Source organism: Erythrolamprus reginae, chromosome 2 (genome assembly GCF_031021105.1).
Source record: "Erythrolamprus reginae isolate rEryReg1 chromosome 2, rEryReg1.hap1, whole genome shotgun sequence".
NCBI lineage: Eukaryota > Metazoa > Chordata > Lepidosauria > Squamata > Dipsadidae > Erythrolamprus > Erythrolamprus reginae.
The window spans coordinates 344,541,267-344,554,143 of record NC_091951.1 but is presented as its reverse complement, the minus strand read 5'-3'; the positions used below and the strand labels follow the sequence as shown (position 1 = coordinate 344,554,143).

Sequence of the window (12,877 nt, the reverse complement as noted above, 5' to 3'; positions counted from 1 at the left end):
TCCTCTTCAGAAGTTAAAAGTAAGTATGTTGGAATGGGCTGGTAATTTCCCACTTCCTTCTATTTCTTAGAATTGCACCATGAGCTTTTTGGCAACAACTCTTCATGTTGTGCAATGTGCCATCGATTGAAATTCACTGGAGAATAGGATAATGAAGCAAATACTATGGAAATATTTGAGAGCTAACCTTAAAGCATTATTTAATTATTCAGTGACCGGTTAGGTCCCACAGAGTTGGCCTTCTCCGGGTCCCGTCAATGAAACAATGTCGTCTGGCGGGACCCAGGGGAGGAGCCTTCTCTGTGGCGGCCCCGATCCTCTGGAATCAACTCCCCCTGGAGATTAGGACTGCCCCCACCCTCCTTGCCTTTCACAAACTCCTCAAAACCCACCTCTGTCATCAGGCATGGGGAAATTGATTCCCCTGGGCCGTTTCCGCTTTATGTATGGTCTGTATGATTGTTTTTATGTTAAGGGTTTTAAATTGTTTTTAAGTATTGGATTTGTACTGGGCGGCATACAAATCTAATAAATAAATAAATGAATAAATAAAATAAATAAAATAAAACAAAACAAAAGGAAGGCCAGTGTCCTCAATATGAATAGATGAATAGAGAGATAGATAGAGCGAGCATGTACAATTTATGTATTTCATCAACTGCTCTGAAAATCTTTACTGATCTTTAGTAAAATCCTGGCATATGTAAAAACATGTGTATACACGTGGATTCCATCCCTCTGGCAAGGACAAGAAGATAGTGGCGGTGGTGGTTTCCCTTTGAGAAGCAGCAGCAGCGCTGGGAATGTCATGTCCACACACCCCCACCGCCACCCGCCCCCGAACAAGGATCCAAATGCCGGCAGTAATGGGCAAAAGGGGTGAGTTTTGGGCTTGCACACATTATTCGCTTTTCCGCTGATTCCTATGGGAAACATTGTTTCATCTTACGAACTTTTCACCTTACTCGTCCCGGAACCAATTAAGTTCATAAGAGGAAATATATCCCAGGATAATACTGCAGGATCCAATCTGGGTCGGTCACTGGGACCAGAGGCTTAGTCTGCCAGGTTTGCAGACTTGTGCTGGAGCCCATCCTCAGGAATTTAGCAGAGTGTCTGCTAGAAAGAAATCCCGAGAATGACCTTTATTCTAATATTGTATTCTTCATACAAAAATGGAAAGCAAGGTTTTAGAATTATAAATATACTGTATTTCTAACAATGCATACAGCATTTTTAAAACCAGGTGTGTCAATATTACTCTACAAAAGTTATGCAATTCTAAAGCAATTCATATAACTGTGCATGCTAATAAACGGATTCTATCTATCTATCTATCTATCTATCTATCTATCCATCTATCCATCTATCTATCATCTATCTATCTTACACAGCTCCACATTCCACCAGAAACAACACTGGGAAGAGCTCAAGTATTTTAAAAGTGTAACAATAAATACAGTTAAAAACAAAGACATAACCTAAGGCAAAGAGAGGGATAAAAATGACCATCTCAGCAAGTCTCTGGTATCTTGAGAGCCCTAGATCTGATTACATAACTTGATCTTGAGAGCTTTTGGGAATATTAAATATTAAAAGGGATGAAACTAATTTTAGGGTGAGGGATGTTCCGTAAGGCGAACTCCAGACCAAAGAAGGCATATCTTGTGCGATCCATCCATGCAACAACGTATCTGCTAGCGATCATGGGGTGGGCTGATAGAACAGGTGAAAAGGGTCCCGCAGTCTGGCCCCATGCAATGAAGGGATTTAAAGATTAAAATCAACACCCTGAATTGGACCTAGAGGCAAACAGACAGCCATTGCAACTCGCAGAGGAAAGGTGTAACATGTGCTGTTCCAGGAGTACATAAAATTACCAACCCTGTTCCAGTTGAAGCTCCCAATTACTCTCCGGGGGGACACTGCCTTAGTCCAGTCTGGGGGTGATTCAGTCATGAGTGACCATAATAAGCATCTTAGGTATCTTGGAAAGGCTATTTTTCTGTCGTAACAACTTTAATAATTGATGTCTGTGAGAATGAAGCAGTATGGGACAGCGGTTAAGATGCTGACTGGCACTGAAAACATATCCACAATCCATTCCCAGCCAAGGAGGCTCCCTGATCAAGTCAAGTCAACCCCTCTTTCTCGGCCCAACTTTCTTACAGGTGTTATTGAAGGGGAGAATGGGAGGAAAGGCATTGCATATGCCACCATGAGATCCTGAACAAAAGGAGAGATACAAATCTAACAAAAAAAGAAAGAAAATACACCCTAATCCTTTTTAAAAATTACTTTAAATTAGTACTCTCGTCAACTGTGACAAACAACTTCAGTAATTAGATACTGAATGAAGTAATATTTTCTTTAAAGATTAAGGTTAAGAGCTCCTTTGAATCAAGTCTAACTCTTAAGTAATTTTAATTCATCACACTGCTACATTGCAGGGTTTTTGTGTATTTTTTTTCAGTTTAGCAATCTTCACTATAGTCTTGATATTCCTTGAAACCTCCCACACAATTACAACTTGTTTAGTGCCGGAGCTCTAAAATTTCAACCAGGAGCTCCCATTGGTTGAGGCAGTATCACTTTAACCTGTCCTAAATCAAAATTAATCCAATTTATTTCCAGGTACAGGGAGTCCTTAATTTACAAGTGGGACAGGATTGCTGTCATAAAGTCAGTACAGTTGTAAAAAGAGACAATGCCCCAACACTGGAGGTTTTTAAGAAGATGTTGGATAACCATCTGTCTGAAGTAGTGTAGAGTTTCCTGCCTAAGTAGGGGGTTGGACTAGAAGACCTCAAAGGTCCCTTCCAACTCTGTTATTATTATTTGTGTAAACTGTTCCTTACTTCATTGTTCAGATGCGGGCATGAGGAGCGAAATTAACTAACTCTGTTGTAGTTGTTGTTGTTGTTATTGTTACATCACGTGACTGTACCGACTTCAGTCATTAACAGAGAATTGTGGATAGAACCTTTCTTAGAAACATAGAAGATTAATGGCAGAAAAAGACCTCGTGGTCCATCTAGTCTGCCCTTATACTATTTCCTGTATTTTATCTTAGGATGGATATATGTTTATCCCAGGCATGTTTAAATTCAGTTACTGTGGATTTACCAACCATGTCTGCTGGAAGTTTGTTCCAAGGATCTACTACTCTTTCAGTAAAATAATATTTTCTCATGTTGCTTTTGATCTTTCCCCCAATTTTGATCTTTCTTTGAGTAGCCACCCCAATCCAACCCTTTTTTCCTGAGTGGGTCCCTCCAAGTCCCAAGCCACTAGGTTAAGGAACTGGGAACTGCTTCCAACGCCACCTATCTTCCACTTTACTCTGCCGTTTGGCCGTCCTGCATCCTACCTCAGGTGCCCTAGTACCACCCCAGTAAGTGCCCACAAGTGCTCATTTGCCTAGATGCCTTCTCTCCCAGTTCCACATGGCACCACACATCTAGCCAGCAAACACATCCACAAGGATTCTTCACACCATGGAGCATCCCAGTTTTGGTCAAAATACCAAAAAAAAAATGTTCAGCCTCTAGAAAGAGGAGAAAAGATTAACAAATTAGGAGACTGGAAGCTAAAACATATGAAAAACGATAGCAGGAACTGGGCATGGCTTGGTCTAGTGAATAGAAGGACCAAGGGAGACATGATCACAGACTTTCAATATTTGAGGGGCTGCCACAAATAAGAGGTAATAGCGATAGCAATTAGACTTATATACTGCTTCATAATGCTTTTACAGCCCTCTCGAAGTGGTTTATATAGTCAGCCTACTGCCCTCAACAATCTGGGTCATTTTATCCACCTTGGGAGGATGGAAGGTTGAGTCAATCTTGAGCTGGTGACATTTGAACAGCCAAACTGCAGCTATCAATCAGCTGAATGAAGCAGCCTACAGGACTGCACTTTAACCATTGAACCACCTTGGCTCTAAAGTAATATTTTCCAAAGCATCACAAGGAAGGACAAGAAACAGTAGATGGAAAGTAATCAAGGAAATAACCAATTTAGAAATTTAGAGAAATTGTGCGATTGGAGAACTTGACCATCTGGGATCTTAAATAGAATAGATAGTCCTCGACTTACAACATTACATTTAGTAACCATTCAAAGTTACAATGACACTGAAGAAAATGACTTATGGCCATTTTTTGTACTGGTGGACCATTGCAGCATCACATGGTCACGTGGTTTACATTTGGACGTTTGATAACTTAACTCACTTTTATCACGGCTGCAGTGTCCCGGAGTCATGTGATCCCTCTTTCGACCTTCCGACAAGCAAAATCAATGGGGAAACCAGATTCACTTTAACAACAGTGTCATTAATTTAAGAACTGCAATGATTCACTTAAGAAATGTGGCAAAAAGAGCTGTAAAATGGGGCACATTTAAAAAATACTGTATCTCGCTTAGCAACCTATATTTTGGTCTCAATTTTGGTTGTAAGTTGAGGATTATCTGTAACAATAATTCTTAATTAGAATTCTTTTCAAAGCAGCCATGGATGCTTGCTGGTGCTTGGTAGGCTGTCACTTTTTGCGGTACCTTATTTTTAGAACTATAAGATGCACCAGAGTATAAGACGCACCAAGATTTCAAAGAGATAAACAGGGGGGGGAAAACAGGGAAAGAAATTGCCTTGCCTGGTCCCCAGGAGCAGAGGCCATGAAAAACATGCCCATTTTTCACCTCCCAAATCCCCCACGTGTTGCATTTTTGCCCTCCCCAGCCGCCAGGAACACTCTGCAGGTCTTCCAACTCCTCTGTGCACCCCATTTTTGCAAAAAACAGGGTGCGCAGGGGGAATTTTGGGAGGCCAAAAATGGCTGCATTCGGTGTATAAGACCCACCCAATTTTGGGTGTGTGTGATTGGTACGTCTTATACTCTGAAAAATGCAGTCGCTGTGCTTTCCGGGAGCATGGTAAGCAGCCCCAAACCTGTGCAGTTCTGGGACTGCTTGTCACCCCAAAAGGCAAGGCAGGAAGTCTAAAAGAACATAGATGGCAAAGAGATGGGGGAAGGTTGAAGTGCCTGTCGTTTGAAGAGCAGGTGGGCTGCCAATCACTGGAATTTTGAGCGCATGACTACCAGGACACTACAGTAGTCATAATTTGGGGCATGAGTCATAGATGTCCATTTTTCCAGCACTATAGTACATTCAAATAATAGCTGAACGAAAGCCTCTACAAAAAGCAAAAGAAGAAAAAAAGGGGAAATAGAAGGAAGAATGTGTGTTGGATATGTTCATCACCTTGAGTTATTTGTAAAAATAATAAAGGCAGGATAAAAATAAAATAAAATAACAGCACCTTTATTATTGCCACTGCTGTTATGAGGACCAGTAATTTCATGGATTGCAATTAATTAAAAATAGAACTCAGAGAGCAGGAACAAATAAGAAATCCTACTTCTAGCTAGAAGAGCAAAGTGATTTCTCCAGAGATCAGTGTTGGAGCCGATGAGTTCAAGCTTATATGTGACAACTCTGGAGTTAGGATTGAGTAGGGAAGAAATGTGCTTACTGACAATTCCATAGGGATGCGAAGAACGTCAAAAGAATTTCAGACCAGGTAAATAAACTTTAAAGGACAAATGTACTATTTCTATATGCATATGTAAAATTATGTATGTTGAGGGAAAACAACTTAAGACACATGATGTATAGCTTAATGAAAGTATCAACCCAGTGTGCAAAAGCTGCAAAAAGTCAAATTCCACACTTGAAGACCCAACTGCCAATACAGTAATGTCTTTATACAAATCCATGGCAAGAACACACTTGGAGTATTATATACAGCTCTGGCCTCTGCACCTTAAGGGTTATGATAGAAACTGAACAAGATGCAAAAAAAGGGGGGGGACCAAATAATCAGGCAGCTGGAGTAGTAACTAGACTTATTCAGCTTGGAGCAAAAGGAGAGCAAGGAACAACATACTGATGCATAAATTTGCATATTGCTTAGATAATATGAAGAGTTATCTTGTTTCTCAGTTAGATAAATGAAGGGAGAAAAGGAAACATTTATACAACACCTAAGATGTGGAATTCACTGCCAGCTGACAGTAATTACAGTCAATTTCAATCTAAATGCTTACTAGTAGAGATGAGTTATCAATGCTTACTAATACCAATGGCTCTTGATCATCTTTCTAAATTAGAAATGCATATTTTTGGCTGCTGAAAAGCAATAGAGAAAGTGGGTTATTTTATTGCTAGAGTTTATTCAATTTTATTTTTGTTGAACATGGACATTAGTGTCAAGGAGGAAGGGGATGCTTTGAAAAGAATCTCCACAAATGGAACTGTGTGTCTTTTGCCTACCCTTACTCAAAGAGAACCTGAGATGCAAATAGCCTCTACTTTTTTTTACAACATCTGCTAAAACTCCTAGTAGGTTTTCCTGCCACTGAGGCAAGAAACAAAATTGTAAAACAAACTGTAGAAATACATCTGCCATATTTTCTTTTAAAAAAAACTCCCAGAACTCCTTATTCTTCCCTGCCTTCAAATCAGAACATTCTAGTCTTAGACACATTTAATAGTCTCAAGTCAACCAATCGATAAATTGTCTCGTAACTTGCCTTCCTCAGCTTCCCTGCCTTTTAACCAAAGCATTGCCAATTTCTGCACAAGCTTTTCCTAATAACCTCTTCTTTCACTCAATTTTCTTTTTTTTCCCTCAGTCTTTCTCCTTTGTTCTTCTCTAAGACTCCTTACAATCTTGACAAAGATAGTGTCTCTCTCTCTCTCTCTCCCAACTCCGCTGTGTCCAGGATGGGTCCCAGGATGTCTGACATTGGATAGGTTTCCATTCTGGGCAAATCAACTGCTTGTCAGCTATAGTATCTCCTAAATCAGGAAGACCATGGTAAGACAACATGCCTATGAAGTACATGCACCAGAGTTATCATCATTCTCTACTTTCTCAAACTGGGAGAATACTAGTTTATTACTTATCTACCATTTACCAAAATAATGTTACAGGTAGTCTTCGACTTACATCAGTTCATTTAGTGACTGTTCAAAGTTAAAATAGCACTGAAAAAAGTGACCTATGATCATTTTTCACACTTATGACCATTGCACCATCCCCATGATTACATGATTTATATCCAGATGCTTGACAATTCACATTTATGGGGAACCCCTTTTGCAATCTTTCAACAAGCAAAGTCAATGGGGAAACCAGCTTCATTTAATAACCACGTTACTAATTTAATAACAGCAGCCATTCACTTAGCAAATGTGGCAAGAAAGGTTGTAAAATGGGGCAAAGCTCACAATCAATTTCTCATTTAGCAACATAAGTGTTTACGTCTATTGCGGTCATAAGTCAAGGACTACCTGTATTTCAATTCAGATTCTGCTCAAACCACTTCACACTATGAATTGTCTTATTATATAACAGAGAAATATTTAGCACATTCTGCAATCAGAAATCCAAATAAATCTTCATCTATAGATGAAAAAGCGGTATCTTAAAACCCATTGCATTTTTAAAATTGTAGCAATGTGCAGAAATGTTAACAAACTGACTTAGTTTTTAATATACACAAGTAAATATGTCACATTCAAATGCGGACTCAATTACCATATTAGTAATAGGTGGCCTTGGGCAAGTCAAGTACAGTTTCAATTCCCCTTACACATTATAACAACAATCTATTTTATTAGGATTTCTGCAAGATCAAGCACAAAATGTTGCTATTTTAAAGATGCTGTAAAAAACAAAACCCCTTCTACCTTTTAGAATACAATACTGGCAGTAATCTTTAATTCTTAACTGGTATAAGAAAGATTCTGCAAACCTTCACAGGAAAACAAAATCTGACTGTCATCATTTCTAGACAATGAAAGCTGCAAAAAGTTAAAACTAGCAAAAAAAAGGTACTAATTTGTTAGCTCACACTGTTTCACATACCTGCTATCAATAATGCAGAGCATAAAAGAGTACACAACCCATTTTTAAGCATGTCAGTGAGTTTCATACAAATTCAGTCAAACTTTCATTCCAAAAAACGTTTTAGAATCAACACTATTATTAAGTGTCTTAATTAGTTACTTTATAACAGCTCTTAAGCAAAGAGGTATTTTACAAGGCTGCCACAAAGCTATGATAGATGATCACAAGACATTACCTGCGCTTTGCTGTCAATATTCACTAGAAATGATGTTGAATATTGAAAGTGTTAAAGTATCTTTGATAGACTAACCTACTAATCCAGAGCATACCATGGTCTTTCGAGACTGAAGGATGCCAATGCAATGTATGCAAATAAATTATCTTTCAGTTGGAAGGGACCTTGGAGGTCTTCTAGTCCAACCTCCTGCTCAGGCAGGAAACCCTATACCATTTCAGACAATTGACTGACCAGTTTCTTCTTAAAAACCTCCAGTGATGGATCACCCACAACTTCTGGAGGCAAGCTGTTTCACTGATTAAACCAAGCTTTCTGTCAAAAAGACTAACTAACTTCATAAGGCATGTTTGTAAGCACTATCAAATGGAACAAAATTGACTCTCAAATGGTTTATAAAATTGCATTTAATGTAACATGGCGCTTTACTGCTAAAAGAAACTGCTTTTGTCGATGGAAGTAGAGGACCAATCTCCTTCCTTGTTGTAAACAATCACACCCTCAAAGACCGCACTAGAAAAATCCTGAAAATTTATATATATTTTTTTTATTAAAAAGTTTTTTTTATTGGCTTATTTACTAAATTAACAACAAAGAAAAAATACATAAAAGAAAACGTGCCCAACACCAATAAAAAACCCACCACCATTTAGGGGGTTATATTATTTACAATAAGTTTCAATTTCTTCCTTAGTTCCGGTTTACATTTCATACAAAAGGTGATTGGAATTTATTCTTCACAGTCGTCATAAATTCTACTTAAGATATACTTTTTCACCTTATTCCATCGTGCTATCAGTTTCTCCAATTTATTTTCATCAAAGTTATTTAATCTTATTTCCATAATTTCGAAGTGGATGTGGTCCACCATGTACCAGTACCAATTCTGGATTGTCCATTTATTACTATCTTTCCACCCTAATACGACTACTGCTTGAGCGCTTTCCAAAGCTGCTGTTTTGATTTCTTTAAAGTCTCATAATTCCCCTTATTTAACTAGTATTGCTAATTCTTTTGTAATTATCCAATTAATGTTTAGCATATTATTTATTTCATTCTGTACTTCCTTCCAAAATTTTTGAACTTCAACACATTCCCATTTATATTTTGAGTACATTTTTGGGTCAAATGGGACAGAATAGAGAATTCACTGGTATATTATCGGATTTTTTTTCTCTACTGTGCCTCAAAAATGCAACCAATGGATATTTTTACAAGTAAATAAAATTAGTGAATAAAGTCTGGGCACTTTCTAGATATTGCAATATCCCAATATCAATAACTGCAAATTTTCCAGCTCCTACCTCTACCTCATTCATCCCTTTGGCGAGCATGCCTCATTTAGCATTCTTTCCAAGAGAAGTTTTATGGCTCACCCTGTGAGCATATTATAACTTGTTCATAGTCTTGATAAACAGCAGGTGGTTATGGGCATGTTTTCAAAATGCATTTTCTTCATAAGGAAACTGGGCACTTGTATAAGAAAGGAAAAAGGGTGACATAAATTACTCTGAAAATGAATTCACTCAACAGAACTGCAATTTCCAAGTACACATTACTTCTTACAACTAGAGCATCAACATTTCCTGTATTAGGAGAATTTTATCCCATTCACTATATTAGCTCAGAAACATTAATTGTAGCCAACATCCTGACAATAACACCAACAATTCCCAGAAACCATGCATGGTATTAGCTCATAAGGAGTCAGGATTTTGTATTGACTGAAAAACACCAAATGCTTACCACTGAGGTGACACCTTATTTCAGAAATAAGCATCCCATCTAAATACAAGCAATTGTGTACTCCTTTTGTCACAACCCTGGCTTTTCTGAAAGACAATATTTTTCCCATTAATTGTTTAAAAAAACATTGTAAGCTGCCAACATCAAGGAAAAAGGTGCAAATATTATTATCATTGTTGTTGTTGTTATATAAAATCCAGCATATAAATCTCATTTGCTGTGTATTATTGTTTTTTGCAAATAAAATACAGTAATAATACAGTACTAGTAATAATAATGGAGAGATTCCTTTCTGGGTATGCCATAACTGCCCAAAACAATTTTCAAATATTTCATCCAGAAATAATTTTGAGCAGACAATATTTTGTAGCCTTATTTAAGAAAGAGACAGAACTTCAAGTCATTTGTACCCAGACTATCATTAAGTGTTGTAGCCTATGATTCTTCACGAACTTATCTTTTTTAATATAATGTACACTGACAGCATATGGACCAAGACAAATTCCTTGTGCATCCAATCACACTTGGCCAATAAAATTCTATTCTATTTATTCTTATCGCTGGTTTATCATAGACAGCGTGAAGAGGTAAACTGCAAAAACAAAAGGTGTGTTCTATCCTAAAATATATAGTTTGGGCAATTTCCATTTTCCCCACTCCTTCCTGCCCTCACTCTGCTAAACAAATAATTCCCTCAACACTGTCAAACTATTTACTAAGTCTGCACTACTATTACTACTAGCTTTTTCTAATCATTCCTATCACCCATTTCCTCCCACTTATGACCGCATGACTGTAACCTGTTGCTTGTATCCTTACAATTTTATTAATATTGAGTGTTTCTTCATTGCTTATTTGACCTCATGATTCTTGACAAAGGTATATTTTCTTTCATGTACACTGAGAGCATATACACCAAAGACAAATTTCTTGTGCCTCCAATCACACTTGGCCAATAAAGAATTCTATTCTATAAGGGATCTTCCACTGAAACCGTGATGTGTGTGCTTTTTAAACCTCCTTTCCTATGGAGAAGAGGGCAAACCCGAAGCACAGCAAAAGACACACCACCATCCTGAACCTATTTACCAACTCTAGTTCTTCCCAACCCCCAGTACCACCACCACCACCCTCCAGTCTAACTTCGCTGCACAGACATGGGCTCTAAAGCAACCCAGCCGCCTTGCAAAGGAGAAAAAAAAAAGGCTTCATGAGGGCTTTGCAAAAGAGAGGAAGGAGAGGGTTCTTTCTATCTATCTATCTATCTATCTAATCTATCTATCTCTATCAATCAGTCAATCAATATCTGTCTCTATCATCTATCTATATCTATCAATCAATACCTATCTATCTCTATCATCTATCTATCTCTATCAATCAATATCTATCTATCTTTATCTATCTATCTCTCTATCTATCTATCGATTGTATTTATATGCCGCGGACTCACAGGATGCAATAAACGTTTCCATCCTTTTTTAAAATTCTCTCTCTCTCTCTCTTTTGCAAACCTCATGCCTCGTACCCGGATCAATACAAACCCGGCCTCTTCCAATTGGGGGGGGGGGCTTCCGATGGCCTCCCCGACGACGCTCCTCTTTTTAAGAAGGGGAAATGTTGGGCTAGGACTCCGGGGGTCGGTTTTAGAAGAGGGGGGGGCGGGCTTTGCAGCATCAGCTCCAGGGAAGCCCCAATTGCTGCTGCTGCTCGCGAGGAAAAACCTGCCTCGGGAGGGGAAGCGGAGCCCCTCGAGCGGCCGGGCCGAGATGCTTCACTTTGCCGCCGATCCCGCTCGCTCGCTGCTGCTGTTTCTTCCCGCGGCCCCGCAGAATCCCCGCCTCAGCCCGGGAGGCTGTCGCAGCAACCCCGCAGTGGCTGCAGCGTGCGCCGCGCGAAGGAGGGGAGGAGGGGGGGGAATCCTGCCCGGGCGGGCGCGCGCTTGACGCCCCGAGGAGGGCGGAGTGGGGGCGGGGAGGGAGTGGGGGACCCGGCCCATCCTGCAGCCTGAGGCGGACTCGCACCGAGGCGAGTTGGGGGGAGGCAAAAGAGGGAGGCGGGGTCACGTTGCTCTTCTCCCCCCCCGCTTTCATAACCGCCCCTCCCCCAGCTGAGGGGAAGGCCTGCCCCTCCCCCACCACAACAAAGCGAGGGCGCCACCCCCACCCCCCACACGCACAGCCCAGGCTTTGCGGCCTATGCCGCCGCCCCTCCTTCCTTCATTCCTCCCTTTCTCGTTCCCCACCACCACCACTCCCGCTCGGGCTACCCGCGAAACCAACCTCCGCGCCCCCGACCTGCGCCTCAGCCGCCCTCGTTTCTTTCTCGCTGGCTGGCCCTCACCGCTCCGCACCCGCCATTGGCTGTCCGAACCCGGCCCCGTCCCGCCCTCCTCTTGGCTCCGCCTGCCGCGCGCGAAGCCGTTGGCTGGCTCACCCGTCCGTCCAAAGGAGAGTCGGCTCGGATTGGAGAAAGTGGGCAAAAGGGAGGCGGGGGGGCTTTGTCGCCGAACGCCTCTTTCATTCCTCCCCTCCTCCCCCTCCCGCCTTTGGGGCCTGGTTTAAGCCCCGCCTTTCGCGATTGGTGTCGGGAGAGGAGCCGTCGCTCTGACGCGAGGCGCGCTCACTCCGCTGGCTGCTGAGGAAAGGCAGAAGGAACTTCCTGATTGGCCGCGGCTCGCATCAAATCAACCCCCACCCCAGGCTCTGGGTCCCGCCTTTTTCCCCGCCCTTTTTTTCGCGACCGGAGCCGGAGAGGGCTTCGCAAAAAAAAAAAAATTGGGTTGAGCCGCATGTGGAGAATTAGTGGATTCCTCCGCGTTATAGTTCCGATAACCTTCCGCGCAGCAGGAAGAGAAGAAGTAATCCCCATCACCGCCACGTCCCAAAATCCGAATTTTTCAGGAAAACAATAAAAGTTGTTTCTCTTTTTCCTCCCCGAAAGCCACAGAAAAATCTCTTCTGTCCCAAAACTAA

At 40.9% G+C, this 12,877-nt stretch overlaps 1 protein-coding gene across 8 annotated transcripts in view; it reads right to left on the bottom strand.

The window, feature by feature from the left end:
- The window catches only part of SMAD2 (SMAD family member 2), a 53,475-nt gene extending 40,827 nt beyond the window's left edge, over positions 1-12,648 (bottom strand). Inside the window, exons 1-2 of one of the 8 annotated variants that reach the window (XM_070743585.1) lie at positions 12,185-12,267; positions 9,906-9,991 (exon numbers count right to left, since the gene is read on the bottom strand). The gene's annotated coding sequence lies outside the window, so the exon portion shown is untranslated. Of the gene's footprint in view, positions 1-1,884; positions 2,034-9,905; positions 9,992-11,630 lie in introns of those variants that run through there. The other 7 variants (XM_070743590.1, XM_070743586.1, XM_070743593.1 and 4 more) reach the window with 7 other exon arrangements.
- Between the last annotated feature and the right edge of the window lie 229 nt (positions 12,649-12,877).